This window comes from Microtus ochrogaster, chromosome X (assembly GCF_000317375.1).
Source record: "Microtus ochrogaster isolate Prairie Vole_2 chromosome X, MicOch1.0, whole genome shotgun sequence".
Taxonomy (NCBI): domain Eukaryota; kingdom Metazoa; phylum Chordata; class Mammalia; order Rodentia; family Cricetidae; genus Microtus; species Microtus ochrogaster.
Genome location: NC_022026.1, coordinates 14509297 through 14526370, shown reverse-complemented (window position 1 = coordinate 14526370; position 17074 = coordinate 14509297).

The following is a 17074-nucleotide window of genomic DNA, read 5'->3' as shown; positions in this document are numbered from 1 at the left end:
AAAAAAAAAAGAAAAGAAAAGTCACATGGCTACCTCTAAGACCCTCTAGGTCCACCATCACCAAACCCTCAGTAGATTCTGGCCCCTTGCATGTACACAAGCCTGAACAATCTGACCTAATGCCCTGCACGGGATCTTGCAGGCAGTGCCAGGGCATCCTTGGGGAGAGGCCTCCTATTATATGAATGCTTGTTTAGTTCTGAAATTAAAGTAGAAACCACTTCATTACAGTTCACCCATTTGGAATATCCAAACCAAGGTTGATATTTTGTGCCCCTTAATCATTGTGAGGGTGTGGGGTTGGCATGAACACAGATCCCAGTTATTCTAACTGGGATAATGAGCACAAACTGGCCCGTTTTCTCTGAAACTCTGACTTAGAAGATCTGTGCCAGGGTTCAGAAACCGTATTTAATGAGCTGCTGACCAGGTACTCCAATGACATGAAAGAACGAGACTCAAAATGTTTAATTGGCTTAGTTACTGACAAGTACCACAGCTTAACTGCCCTTTCACAGACTCAGTAACTTGAGGACAAGTGAGCCAGTTTATATAACATCATACAAGAATGCAATGCCAGATCTAAGGTCTGTCATCTTCCTTCCCTGCCCTCCTGCTTTCTTATGGCAAGAACAAGATGAAATGAAGCCACAACCACACAGATTTCTAAACAGACAGCCTGGTGTGCATCTGAAAGGCCCTAAGTGATCGGTGTTGTCATTTTCTAAGCACACAACTGTCCGCTGCAATGAAGCCCCTTGAGAAATAATGCCAGCAACACCTGAAGGATCTTTTTTTTATATTTTATTTTTTTTTTATTGAGAAAAGGAAAAAAAAGTTTCCCCCTCCTCCCAGCCTCCCATTTCCATCTCCCTCCTCCCACCCTTCTCCCGCTCCCCCCACTCCTCTCCTTCTCCCTCTCCAGTCCAAAGAGCAGTCAGGGTTCCCTGCCCTGTGAAAAGTCCAAGGTCCTCCCCCCTCTGTCCATGTCTAGGAAGGTGAACATCCAAACTGGCTAGGCTCCCACACAGCTAGAACATGAAGTAGGATCAAAACCCCGTGCCATTGTCCTTGGCTTCTCATCAGCCCTCATTGTTCACCATGTTCAGAGAGACCGGTTTTATCCCATGCTTTCTCAGTCACAGTCCAGCTGGCCTTGGTGAGCTCCCAATAGATCAGCCCCACTGTCTCAGTGGGTGGCTGCACCCCTCGTGTTCCTGACTTCCTTGCTCATCTCCCTCCTTCCGCTCCTCATTGGGACCTTGGGAGCTCAGTCCAGTGCTCCAGTGTGGGTCTCTGTCTCTATCTCCATCCATCACCAGATGAAGGTTCTATGGTGATATGCAAGATATTCGTCAGTATTGCTATAGGATAGGGTCATTTCAGGTTCCCTATCCTCATCTGCCCAAGGAACTAACTGGGGACATCTCCTTGGGCTCCTGGGAGCTACTCTAACACCTGAAGGATCTTGACAGGTTAAAAAGTCTTTGCACATCTCCCAAGCCCCCTGTATGTGTAGAGGTCAGAGGGCTGAGAAAGAGAGTAGTGTTATCATCAGTTGAGAAGCATTCATAAGGAAATGACCTCTGGTTAACTGTTGCACAAAGTAGGTCTGACTTTGAGATTTAGTTTTGCCACAAATATACTGTAGCCTGAAATATATCCCAGGCCCAAGATCTAATGTGTCTCCACCAGATCTCTTAAGATCCCTTCTTTGGATTTTTTTTTCTAGAAAAGAGTTTGTGGGTCCTGGAACTCAAGAAGAAACAGTACCCAGAACACTCATGCCCTAACACTCAATGGCTGTAGTCACTACAAGCCATGAATCACATTGTCATGAAATATGTCCACTCTGAAAAGAAGACCTGAAAAGGGGAAATTCTGGGGCACAAGTCACACATCTGGAATCCTTCATTGCTCACTTTATATTTTATCATCCAAATTAGATATCTTTGTGTTTGACTGTGTTATTTTTTTTGCACTTGTTTGGCTGTGACAGAGATGCTCAGAGTGTAGAGATTAAGTGAACTCTCACTAAGGTCTTAGTGGAGGCAATTAACTTCCATACTGCCTAGCCAAACTGCAGAGGCGTTGCCTATGTCAGCTTCTTCTTTTATGAAACTGAAAAGGCTGTTCTTGCTATTTGAGAAGTAGCCTCAGTACTCCAAGGCTTTATGGGTATAGTTCTCTTTATTTGCAGCAAATGGCAGTGATAACTTGAGATGGTAAAATGGATTTCCACAGATCTCACTTAACTCTCTACATAGCAAGTTTTGACTACCTACATCTTGGTCTACAGCTACCTTCTTTGTTTAGCAAAGTCCTCTAAGCCAGCACTCTTGTGCTAACCTAAAGCCAATTGGTTTTTTCTTAAAAGAACATAGAGTTTCTATCTATCTTCTTCTTGGAACAGCCACTCTGCCCCTTAGTTCAGTTCCTTTGGGTGACAAAAGCACTGAAGCAATTCCTAGAATAGACTCACAATTAGTGAAAATAATCTGTTATAATTACCTTTTCATCTACCAGTTACTGCCTCTTCAAAGAATTCTGCACGGCAGCTGTTGACCAGTCGATGTTTACTTTCGGTCCATTTCAGTGTAGTTCATAGCAGTTATAACAGAGAAATTCTTCCCTGCATGTATTTTTTTCTACAACTGTGGGGCTGACAAAAATGGAATTAATATTACCCCAAGTTATCATTTTACAGCTAGGGAGACAGTTCTATTTAGAGTCAGCTGGCAACTAAACAATAAAGAGAAAATTAAAATAGGTGTCTGCTGCCTCCTAATCCAGCCCTCCTTCTGTACTTATTCCATCATAATGAAGTCTCAAACTTACAGCCCTAAAGAAACCATGAAGACAAGATTCTAGACAAAAGTACTTGTCACTTTCCATCTTGATGCTTGATAAAATGTTTGGAGATGTGGCCTCATTCTGTCTAAATTTAATTGCCACAATGGTGTTCAAAAGGACTCCTTAAGAGAATGACAATCTTAGATTTTCAAATAGGCATGGATGAAACAAAACTTTATAGACAAGGATTGACTTTAGTTGAACTATTCCCTCATCAATGTTTTTTTTTTTGTGTGTGTGTTACCACTTCAGATCCCTAAGCATGTTAGTCAAGCATTGGAATTCCTAAGGATGGAAAAACTAGACTGTAATTAGTATACACTGATCTTATTTAACATTCAGGATGTCAGACTACAGACCATTTCCCCAAAAAGAATTACATTCTTCTCTTTAAGATATGTTTGAGAAACAACCTATTCAAGGAGCAAAAATGAAGTTGAAAACAGAAGAATCGGTGCCACAAACACCTCCACTGGCTATTTCTAGAGGTGCACACCATGTTGTATCTTCCCAGCTCCAGACCTTACTCAATATTTTCCATACTTAGTTAATATTCCGTACTTAGTTAATAATTTCCATACTTAGTTAATAATACTCTATAAATGACATCGCCATTCACTTAGCTTCCCAATCAGAAGTCTGAATGACATCTCTATCCATCCCTGTACCCTCTCATCATTCCCTTTCATTCTCTGAATCACTGTCAGCCTTCTTTTAGGCTACAACAAAAGCTTTTTGTCTCAGGTCACGTTCTAGCCTGGGTTAAGAGACTAGAACACTGTCTTCAACCATGACTTAATTGTGATCCTGTAAGTCCCCACTGTATAGCCCAATTTGGCCTCAGACTCACTGTTTATAACAGGCTAGCCTCAAAATTCATCCTACCTCAGCCTCCACAGTGCTGGGATTGTAGGTGTGGCCAGCACAGATGACTCAAACAGCTTTTCTAATTAGCCTCTTATGTAAATAGTATGTTCACACTGAACTATAAACTCCGAAGAGTGAAGGCCAGATCTAAATCGTCTCTGTATCTCCAGAATCTAAACAAAATAACTGGTGCAAATTAGACATTTACATAAAGAGATGCTCATTGTGCACAACGTTATAGTAGCCCTGAATAGCTTAGCACATTATGATAACCTTGTCTCTAAATCTTGTTTTCCTATCCCCTAGCAACTTATCCCAGCCCTCACACCTTTCAAACACTTCTGTGATATTATACACATTTCTTTTACGTTCTGTGTTGTCTAGAGCCCAGGCTTCTTTCTCTTTTTCTGAAGAGCCTGGACAAGTCCTTTTCTTTTCTGTCAAATTGGCTGGTAACTCTGTCTTTCCAAATTCAGCCTATAAGCAGAGTCAATCTGGACTTAAGTCTCTAATTAGACTCCAAGGTTAGGTGGGACTGCTTTAAAGATTGCCTCCAGTAATCTCTCAGTAAAAACTATGTTCTACATGCATTCTTCAATTTTAGGCTCCCTACCATGGCAAAATTTGTTTCTAGGCCAAGTCAATATTTTCTTAAGATATGATAATTTAAAAACTTGAGTTGAAATAGCAATTGAACAGAAATGGCACTGAAGGCCCTTTTGCTCTAATTCCAGAGATGAAGGAGAGAAATTGTGCCAGTTACCATCCTTTTCTGGAGCTGAGGACTGAACCGAGGTCCTTGCGCTTGCTAGGCAAGTGCACTACCATAGAGCTAAAGCCCCAATCCCAGAGGACAGAAATTGTGCACATGCTGTGGAATACAAGATGTCAATGCCTAGAAATTTCCTTTGTCTACGTTTCTCTCTTAATTCCTCTCTCATTGCAACATCCTAATAAGCGTTGTCTAAGCAGATGAATGCTGAGCTCCACAGTAGACTCTACTAGTTTATGTGCCAGGTAGCTAAATTCTCATTTTGTATAAAGTAAGTTGGTGAGAATACTTAGAGCATACCATGTTAAATATCACTTTATTTTCAAGAGAAAACAAAATGCAAGAGTAAATAATTACCTTAACTAGCATTATCCAACAACTTGTTGGCAAACCCTATAACCAAATCAGCCCTAATGCATGACTGCACTACACTTACTACTGAGCAAAAAAGACCTCATACTCCAGGCTCAAATGCAAAGATTTCCCTATGAGGTGTTAGGAAGTCTAGCCCCTTCGTTCAAAGCCTGTATATTTCCGTGTGTTTTCTAAAAAGCACTGTCATTTTGACTTTTCAATCAGAGAATTGTTCTCTTCTTGTCATATCCCAGTTTCCCTAAGTAGCTGATTCTTGTCATTTTTACAGTAAAAATAAAGCTTTTAAATTTCACAGGAATTTTAACACATAAAGATGAAGCCTATTACACAAAATTCAATAGATAACTATAGAGAAATGAATCACTTACTTTAGTGTCCAAGAATTTTGGCTGCTTGGTACAGACTCAATAGCTCTACGAGAAAATAAACAAAGAGAATTCAATAATGAGCACCTGCTATTTCCAATAAACTTGCCAAGAAACAACTAAGAGGGAAAGAAATCAATTCAGATTGAAATGACACAACCACCAGGCAATCTAAGGGGAATTCTCGGAACGGCCCCAGCTTTCTCTGGAGTTCATTGCCCTCTCTTGCCCAGCTTCTTCAACATCAAGAGGATTCTGTGTCCTGTACCAGTTGTAATGTCTCCAGCTATGCAGAAACTATCCCTCTCTCCTTCATAGCTTCCTTAGAAGAAAAGAGATTTGTAACAATAATAATGACCCCTCTTCCATAAAGCTGAATTTAGCTTGAATTCAAGTTTTGGCCAAATGCCTTCATGTTTCTTATCATGATCGTTCTAGTTTCTTCTCACAGCAGTCACATAAAGCAGGTATGGAAGGGGTCTCAAACAAGAAAGGTGAAATGGCTGTGAGTGGATGCTGAGCCTGTGAAGGACAGAGACGGGGATAAGAAGCAAGGATGCCAGAGACAGTTTAGATCTCTTCTTTCAACACCATTTCATCACTGAAGGAAAAACTCTGTAGCAATCTCTTCTTTGTTCTTCATGATGAAATTTATGAGCTGATATATTCTAAGAGAAGCGATGAAAGGGTCACAGGTTGGCATTAATTTAGTCTAGTGTTGGCAATATGGAGCTCTAAAAAGGAATCATGAGACAGATTTATTCATTTCTCTCTTCTGTTTGATGATGCAGTGAGAAAGAATGTGGGCCCTAAAATGACATTTCCCAGGAAAAATCTGGACACCAAAGCTCTGAAATTAGGAAGATGTCTTCAAAGGCAAGGCAGCCAAATATTAGCCTTTTTATGCTATATACCAGGACTCTACAAATGGTGATCCATCAGCTAAACTGGTGAATCCATAATCGGGACATATATGAAAAAATCCATTTCAATAAAGAAAGAAGAGCAAACAAATTTTCATTGGCACAAGTATAGTTGACTACTAATGTATAATATACAGTCACTTTTGCACTTTAATGGCATAAATAACAGGGACTAAAATATTTACTTCCTCAGCACCACTAATTAGGAAAGGTTCATTCTTTCACGACTCAAGAGTCACATTCAGAATACAAATTGCTAGAACCTAAAAGAAGACTACACACTGCTGAAAGTCTCCAAGTAAGTCTGTGCAGGGAGGGGGGGGAAGCAGATAGGACGCGGAGTTAGAATAAACACATTTCTTGCCTTGTTACTCTTTAAATAATTGTTTTTTTTAACCTTCATTATTTTTACTTCAGTGATTAGGAATGTGTCTTGCCTCTAAATCTCCTGAACCTATTTTATTCTTTCAATGGAAACTACCAACAGATGATGTGGATCTATCTTTGAGGGATTTTATGAGGTATGGCTATGTACAAACATACAGGATAGTACAAGCATAGAGGCCAGGAGCAGTGGCCTCTAAGTAGCTATTCCCTACACAATAATTCAAATAGTTGGCATATATATCATAGTTAAAAAGAAGAATTAAGTATCTACTGTCTATTTGGACTTTCCAGGTGGATGGATGGATATATATATATATATATATATATATATATATATATATATATATATATATATATGGTTCACCTTGTTACTTAGCTTCTCTAGGATCATGAACTATAGGCTCAATGTCCTTTGTTTATAGCTAGTATCTACTTATGAGTGAGTATATACCATATTCATCTTTTCAGATCTGGGTTACCTCACTTAGGATAGTGTTTCCTAGTTCTATCCATTTGCATGCAAAATTCAAGATGTCATTGTTTTTACCACTGAGTAGTACTCTAATGTGTAAATGTGCCACATTTTCTTTACCTATTTTTTGGTTGAGGTGCATCTAGGTTGATTTAATGTTATGGCTATTACAAATAATGCTGGTATGAACATAGTTGAACAAATGTCTTTGAAGTATGATTGCACATCTTTTGGGTATATTCCCAAGAGTGTTATTGCTGGGATCTGAGGTAGGTTGATTCCCAATATTCTGAGAAACCACCATACTGATTTCCAAAGTGGTTGTGCAATTTTGCATTCCCACCAGCAATGGATCAGTGTTCCCCTTATTCCACATCCTGTCCAGCATAGGCTATCACTGGTGTTTTTATTTTAAGCATTCTAACTGGTATAAGATGGTATCTTAAAGTTGTTTTGATTTGCATTTCCCTGTTTGCTAAAGATGCTGAATATTTCCTTAAGTGTCTAGACAGGATATCCTGACAAAATTGGGATCATGGGGATTGGGGGAGAAGGGAGGGAAGAAGGGGAAGAGGAGGGGAGAAAGGGAGAGGTGAGGAGAACTTGAGGGAATGAAATAGTAGAGATGGAGGAGGGACAGAGATGAGAGCAAGGAAAGAGATATCATGATTGAGGGATTTATGGGTCTAACAAGAAACCCGGCTCTAGAGAAATTCCCAGGAATCCATAAGGATGACGCCAGCTAAGATTCTAAAAGCAGTAGAGGAGAGGGTGCCCTAACTGGCCTTGCCCTGTAGTCAGACCAATGAATATCTTAAATACTGCCATAGAACCTGCATCCAGCAACTTATGAAGACAGGGGCGAGACCTGCAGTGTAACACTGGGCTGAGCTCCCAAAGTACAGGTGAAGAGTGGGAGGAGTGAGAATATGAGCAAAGAGGTCAAGACCATGATGGAGACACCCACTAAATCAGTCTATCTGAGCTAATGGGAGCTTACCAATTCTAGCTGGACAGGAAAGGAACAAAAATAGGTCCAAACTAGTCCCTCTGAATGTGGTTGACAGTTGCATGACTGGGGTAGACTGAGGGGCCACTGGCAGTGGCACCAGAGTTTATCCCTACTGGCTTTTCGGGAACCTATTCTCTTTGGTTGGATACCTTGCTCAGCCTAAATATAGTATGGAAACCTTGGAACTTCCTCAAAGCAATGTGCCTTACCCTCTTTGAGGAGTGGATAGGGGTGCGGGGTAGGTGGAGGGAGTGGGAATTTGGATTGGGTATGTAAAATAAAAAAGATAGACTTTTTTAATAAATAAAATAAAAGAGTCTAACTGTCTTCTAAGAATTCAGTGGTGCCTTAGAAATGCCTGATAACTTATGTATTGATAATGACTAACCATTGAAGTAGAATCAAAAGCAGATATATGTATCTTTAACTTAGATTTATGGGTTGATTCATTTATTGAAGGAATTATTTAACATGGTTATACATGCTGAGAAGTCTCATAATTTGCCTTTTGCAAAGTTGAGGTTCAAGAATAAATTGTAATACAACTCATTCTAAGTCCAGTGATTTAAGAATTTAGGGACAGGGTGTGGGAAATTCATGGTGTAAGTCCTGCTATAGGTCTGAAAGTCAAAAAACCAGAAGTTCAGGTGACTAAATTCACTAGAAGCCAAATGTCTCAACTTAAACAGACTAAATTGTCTCTTCTTCCACTTTGTTCTATTAAAGACTCCCAATGGATTAGAGGATATTCTCCAGCATTGGCAATGACCATCTGCTTTACTCAGTTCACAGATTTAAATGTTATTCTGTTCCAGGAGCACTCACACAGATATATACTATATACAGAAGTGGTGTTTTAATACCTAACTAGCATCTTGTGTCCCCCTGTCAAGTTGAGGAATAACATTAGTTAAACATTATAACTGGATCTTGTCTGAAAGATGAGCCTTGGATATAGGGGGAGAAGACGAGGATAAGATACCAATAGGAATGTCTCCTAGGAACTCTAATGCTCTGCTTTCCCTACTGTAATACCCATTTCCTGGTTCTTTAGTAGCAAACTACCTCAATGTGTGATTTAAACAATAGGCATGTTTACCTGCTAGTTCTGGGTGTTAAATAGCAAAGATCAAAGCCTTACCATTGATAGCTTCTGAGAACTTATAGGGATAAATCTGCTCCAGCCTTGTTTCCCAGAACCTAGCATGTTAGTGGCTATTATTGCAGTCATTACATTCACTTACATATAAATTCATATTTATGTGGACATCAGTCTTTCTATATAAAGAAATCATACCAGATTTAGGCCACACTTTATTTTTCAGCAGAACTTTACCTTCACTAGTCATATATGTAACTATTTACATGAGACCAACTTCTGGGGTTAGGATATTAACACATGAATTTGAAGGAGGGGCACAATTCAGTATATATCATCTTTATCTCTTCTATACTTTTGTCATCTCCACCCTTTCAAGGATCTACTCCTGTGACTCAGATTTTGTATATGTCCAGTCACTACAAGTTGGCCTAAGATATCAACAAAGACACAGAATGTTAAGGTATATATTCAAACATTATTCCTATTAGTTTCTATATATGTATGTGAGCCTAAAAAACTATACTGTAGTACTTGGCTGTTGTTTCAGTAAGACAAGAATACTGTACATCACATGGTGATTATGTGCACATTAACCGGTCTAGTCTATAGCATGGTTCAGTCAAAGCAACCATTGCTATCATTTGCTCATCAGTGCCTCAACACTAAGGCACTCCTGGTCATAAAACAAAGAAAAAAAGTACTGTGGTACAGATAGATTTCTTTGTCAAATGCTCAGCATCTGTGGGTTATATGCAGTCTTTGGGGTAGTGTTGTAGACCCAGACGCTAAGATAATAAATTTTCCATCATGGAGGACAATTTCAGGAATAGTGGTAGAGACTGAGAAGATACAAAATTGAGACTCATAAGGAAACAGGAATTCAATTCAAGAAGAGATGAGAACTGTTGGGAAAAAAAGAAAAAGAAGGTGAGTACAGCAACAAAAATGCTGAGAGGAACTGACTAGGAAACAATGCTGGAAAGTAATGTGAGAAGCATGAGGGACATGCTAGGTGACATTTTCCCCAGTGCTTACCATGCTATGCTTATTCTTCAGCTAACATTCAAGTAGTCAACTCTATTCCATGCTTTAAGAATATATATTTTCATAAATTGGCTCAAATGTGAATCCTAATTTACTTCTTGCATACCTGCCTAGCTCTATGCTTCTTCAGGTAAAGAGTATAGTACTGAATACTCGATTATGTGCTGCTCAGTTCTTGCCACTGGTATTTTTCTTGACTGAACACTTGTCTTCTCAAATGAAAGGTGACTGTCTCATAGTTTTTTGTTTGTTTGTTTAATGTTCTCATTTTTAGTATAATGCTAAAACTGATAGATAGTATCTTATCCATAAAGTCTATAGATTTACCAAAAAATGAGTTGCTCAAGCTTTGTAGGAGACTATCCATGATTATGTAACTAGTAAGTTTATTGTACTGGCCCTGAGAACAAGAAATAATTTCTGTATAATGGGATAATCATGGTATGATAAATATTATAAGCTGGGACCATTTCAAAAGGTAGAGTATTCTCTACTGTACACTCAAATTCATGTAACATTAGTACTCCTCATGTTCTTAGGATTTATCATGTGCTATGTGCTATGCTAAATGTTTTTCATACATAAATTCATCTCATCTATGATCCCCATGAATTAGGCAATGCTATCCCATTTTACAGACAAGGACATTAAGGATAAGGGAATTGAAGTAATTTGACCTTAATCTCATTAAGAGGTGACAGTCTGACTCTAAAGTTAAACTAAGCAGTTTGGACCTATATATAATTTAGTTGATAAGATGAAATGGTTTGGGAAATAATAGAGTGGTGAATAGCTTAATGTAGGAGTCAAACTAATACATTTTCTTATCTCAGATCTCCATCTCAAGAGATGCAAGGCATTACACAAGTAAATTCCTTTCTCCAAATCTCTATTCTCACTTGTATGATAAAGTGCCAGCCACACAATAGGATTTATGGCAATCAAATAAATACAGCTAAAGAACACAATAAAGTACCTGGCATAAAATCAAAAGACACAAACTTTTTAGTATTTTAGTGTGAATTACATGTGCTAAACATAAATTGCCTGAGAGATGTAATAACACATACTACATACCAGGAAGTAGCACACCTTTTGTTTTTGTTTTTAAGATGATGTTACCCTATTGCTGTGGGACAATGGTTTTACCCTGTAAACATTTGTTTCTTGTACTTGTTTAATGAAATGCTGATTGGCCAGTAGCCAGACAGAAAGTATAGGTGGGGCAATGAGAACAGGAGAATTCTGGGAAGAGGATTCTGTAGTCCACAGTTGTGACCCAGGTGCAGAGGAAGCAAGATGTGACTGCCTCGCCAAAAAAGGTACCAAGCCCATGGCTAATGTAGACAAAAATAATGTGCTAGTTTACAATACAAAAATTAATTAATAAAAAAGCCTAATCTACTAGGCCAATCAGTTTATAATTGATGTAGACCTCTGTGTTATTTCTTTGGGACTTAGTGACTGTGGGAACCAGGCAGGACAGAAAACTCAGCCAACACCCAATAATGGGGCAATGATGTCCCTACTAACGGCTAACAATAAGAAACCAAATTTCAGGAATAAGCTACTTCTTTCTGAGTTTTCCAATAGGGTCCTGTTGGCTGCCAAATATCACAGATTTTTGCCATTGCTCTTGGTTATGTTCCACAACTTGAAGGTAAGACCCTGTTGTTGAAGACACTACATATTTAAATCATAGAACAAGATAAAATCAAGTTGGCATGGACCTGAAAGCTTCATCTCTGTTAGCTAGGTTTTATAAAGCTGAAAGGTGCTATGCAAGCTACCAGAGGATAAAGGTAATCGTCATTCTTCCCCAGATGCAATCCCTGTGAGTTACAGTACTGACATGCTTGGAAAAATGGTCCACTGGTACAATAGTGGCATAAACATCACAGGAGCAAGCAAGCACTTTCTGATGAGAGTTAAGGTCTACTCCACAAGATGAAATACATAACTTGTACCATTACCATGCCAAAACCTATGTCTAGACCATATATCCTGGAAGCAGAATCTACTGCTAACATTGAGTTAAGTAAACATAGAATTAAACAAACTACTAATGAATAATCATTATACCCATTGATCAACTCACCTCTCAACCCTCATCAGAGAAGCTTCTTTTTGCAGTAGCTGGTTAACACAGCACCCTTATATGGTCAATGTTCAGAGAATGAGAATGTGGAATGATCAGCCCTAAATAGGACAGCTATATCATGCTCACTCCTTTCAAGACTCTGAAATCGCTGTGGAGGATGGGGAAGAAAGATCTTAAAAGCCAGAGGCAGTGGATGGCAATGAAAAAGTGTTTTCCAGAAACAACAGGACTGCTGCATATATGAACTCAGAATTTGTGACAGCATGCATAAGACCTGTACACATTAGAACCAGACCAAATACCCGATATGGAGGGGGGGGATGGTCACAAAATCCTACTATCTGAAGTGCTACTTGTAATGAATAGCTGGTGGAAGGAGAGTGATGATTATTTTGTGTTTATTTTTTGTTTTCAGGTGTTTTTCATATTTCACTAAAAGTTGAAATATGCTCCAGTAGTTACACTTATAGCCAAAAGTACATAACTGGTTCTAATTGGACTGGATGCATTTATATTATTATTGTTGTTGTTGTTGTTGTTATCGTCATTATCATTATTACAAATGACAACATAGAGTTGGGTGATAAAGAATGGGATATATGCGAGGAGGTATAGGTGAGGTTAATATGACCAAAAAACAATATAAAACACTCTCAAAGAATTAACAAAATATGTGCTAAAGTTGAAAAGATGCAGCCCCATTTTGAGAGTTAGGGCATAGTGGTTGTGCGAGTGTTGATATTGACAATGCAGTGATTGAGCTGTGGGATATGTTTTATACTTCTAAACTTTATTTTTATTATGACAGATTTAGAACAGATGAACAATTTCTAATATTACCAAAAGAGTAATTAACTTACTAAAACCTTAAAAAGCAGGTGATCCTTTCAAATTTCGACTATTGATCTTGAGCTTATTTCTGATTCTCTTCTATAAAGAAACAAAACCAATTATTTCCTAGGATAGGATTTAGCAAAAAAGGCAATAGAACACAAATACATTTCCTCCTGTTTCTTCCAAGCAGGGAAAAATTAGTTTTGTACTTAGTGTATTGTTACTGCAGTACAGTTTTGTTTCTTTCTACCCCTTACTTCTTAAAGCAAGGAAAGGGGAAGAGACAAAAATTTACAATGTAGGACTGAACCAGTAGAGTACTTCTGATGATGTTCCTTCCTTGTGACATACTCCCTCAGAACACACAACAAAGCTGGCATTGATGGATCAGGCCTATACCCTCAATGCCTGAGAGAATGAGGCAGGAGAATCACCGTTGACTTGAGGCTAGTCTGGGCTACACACTGAGTTGCAAAACAACCTGAATTACAAAGTGTGACTGTATCAAAAGAACAAAATCTACCACAATATCAAAAACACAGCAGCCTCTAAACCAAGTACATGGAGCTTCATCTAACAACCTTGGTCTCCTCAGCAAACAGATAGTCAGACAGTCAGACAACCAGACACTAGCATTTTTTATTGATTTTTATTGAGCTCTACATTTTTCTCTGCTTCCCTTCCTGCCTCTCCCCTCCTCTTCAACACTTTCCTAAGGTCCCCATGCTCCCAATTTACCTAGGCGATCTTGTGTTTTTCTACTACCAATGTAAATTAGATCTATGTATGTCTCTCTTAGGGTCCTCATTGTTGTCTAGGTTCTCTGTGATTGTAATTTGTGGGCTGGTTTTCTTTGCTTTATGTTTAAAAACCATGTATGAGTGAATATATGTGATAATTGCCTTGCTGGCTCTGGGTTACCTCACTTAAAATAATCTTTTCTAGCTCCATCCATTTTCCTGCAAAATTTAAGATGTCATTTTTTTCTGCTGTGTAGTACTCCATTGTGTAAATGTACCACATTTTCCCTATCTATTCTTGGGTACTGAAAACATCCTGGTATTGGCATAAAAACAGACAGAAGGACCAATGGAACTGAATCGAAGACCCGGATATTAATCCATACAACTTTGAACACCTGATTTTTGACAAAGAATTAAAAAATATCAAATGGAGAAAAGGAAGCATATTTAACAAATAGTGCTGGCATAACTGGATATCAGCATGTAGAAGAATGAAAATAGATATATATCTATCACCATGCACAAGACTAAAGTCCAAATGGATCAAAGACTTCAACATAAAGCAAGCCATACTGAACCTAATAGAAGAGAAAGTGGGAAATATACATGAACACATTGGCACTGGAAAACACTTTTTAAATATAACCCCTGGAGCAGAAACAATGAGAGAAACAATTAATAAATAGGACCTCCTGAACCTTAAAAGCCTCTGTAATGCAAAAGACAGAGTCAACAAAGCAAAATGACAGCCTACAAAATGAGAAAAGATCTTCACTAACCCCACATCAGACAGAGGTCTAATCTCCAAAATATACAAAGAACTCAAGAAATAATTGGTCATTAAAAGAACAAATAATCCAATAAAAAATGGAGTATAGACCTAAACAGAGAACTCTCAACAGAGAAATCTAAAATGACTGAAAGACACTTAAGAAAATGTTTAACATTTTTTAAAAGATAATGTTGCTTTACCTTTGTTTTAATTGTATTTGGGTAGTTGCTATGGACACTTATTTATATGTATATATGCATGTATGTATTATATATATCATATGTTTATATATGTGTATCATCTCACAGTCAAATAAAGATTTCAAATACAATGCAAGTTAGATTTTCAGTGTTCTCTTGAATCACTCAGTCAGTCATCATCTTTTTTTTTTTCTAATAGAAATGACCATTTAATCTTTAACCCATGGTGAGAATTTGTTTGACTCATTTTATCACTGGCAAATATCTAGATTAAATGTGACTACCCAGGTCAGTTGTCCAAGTTTATTTTTTTTAATTTATTTATTTATTAAGGATTTCTGCCTCCTCCCAGCCACCACCTCCCATTTCCCTCCCCCTCCCCCGATCAAGTTCCCCTCCCTCATCAGCTCAAAGAGCAATCAGGGTTCCCTGACCTGTGGGAAGTCCAAGGACCACCCACCTCCATCCAGATCTAGTAAGGTGAGCATCCAAACTGCCTAGGCTCCCCGAAAGCCAGTACGTGCAGTAGGATCAAAAACCCATTGCCATTGTTCTTGAGTTCTCAGTAGTCCTCATTGTCTGCTATGTTCAGTGAAAGATCTATTTGACAAGAACTTTAAGTCTTTGAAGAAAGAAATTGAAGAGGACACCAGAAAATGGAAGGACCTCCCTTGCTCTTGGATTGGGAGGATCAACATAGTAAAAATGGCAATTCTACCAAAAGCAATCTATAGATTCAATGCAATCCCCATCAAAATTCTTCACAGATCTGGAGAAGACAATAAACAACTTTATATGGAAAACAAAAAACCCAGGATAGCCAAAACAATCTTATACAATAAAGGATTGTCTGGAGGCATTACCATCCCTGACTTCAAACTCTATTACAGAGCTACAGTATTGAAAACAGCTTGATATTGGCATAAAAACAGAGACGTCGACCAATGGAATCGAATAGAAGACCATGACTTTAACTCACAAACCTATGAACACCTGATTTTCGATAAAGGAACTAAAAGTCATCATCTTGGTGCCTTAGTGTCTATAGAACATTTCCTACAAACAAAAGTACTTTTTATATAATCACAATGAATCATCAGTATCAAGAAAAGCACACTGATATATAACTGCATTCTAATCCTTAGATACCATCCAAACTTCAGAAACTGTCTCAACAATGTCCTTTATAATAAAAGGGACCAGCTTAGAACTATGTGCTATACTTACATGGCAAGTTTGCCTTTGTGTACAGTTCCTCAGCTTTTATTTTACTGTCAAAATCTCTACCTTTTTGAATAATTCAGGCAAGTGTAGTTGCTTTAGAAACTGTGCCTTAGTTTGGACAATCAGATGTTTTATCATTGTAAGATTTTGGTTGCGCATCCTTGGCAGAAAAGCAACAGAAGTTATATTGTGTTCTCAGTGCACATATCACAAGTTGTGAATTAATTTCATAACTAGTTCTGACTAATGTTACACACAGCATCTCACAATGGTATCACTACAAGCAAATTTATGTGAAAAGAGACTTACTTGTTGTGTCTTCACACTATAAGTTTGGTTCTGAGTCTACCTTTCCAATCTTTCCCTCTGATATTCCTACTTGCACACTATACCAATGTGACGTTCCTCTAGTGTCCAGAGTAGCATCCCACTACTGTGCCTTTACCCATACAGCTCCCTTGGTGCTACAGAGCCATCCCATACCTGGCAATCCCTCATGTCATACTTGACTTGCATTTTAGTGGCAAATTCAAATATCATATTCTCCAGGAAGTTTTTCCCTACTATGCCATTCCTAACTTGAAATTTAATAATTTCTTTAGCACATTATGCTTTCTACTTTAATAATAACATTATGCTTTAAACAAAATTTAGGTGATAAATTGTGAGGTCTTATCCAGCCAACACTGTAGTGAGGAGCTGCGGGCTGCGTTCCTGCCACCCAGCTCCCGGCTACCTGGCTAGCTTACGCCCCAAAATAACAACACACAAACTGTATTCATATAAACACTGCTTGGCCCATTTCTATTAATGTGTGTAGCACTACAAGGTGGTGACTTACCAGGGAGATTCTAGCCTACGTCCATCTTGGGTCGGAGCTTTTTCGCATCTGCCTCTGAGAGCAGAGGCATGGCATCTGAGCTCACTTCCTCTTCCTCCCAGCATTCTGTTCTGTTTACTCCACCCACCTATATTCTAATCTATCAGGCCAACCAGTTTCTTTATTGATCAACCAATGGAATCAACAG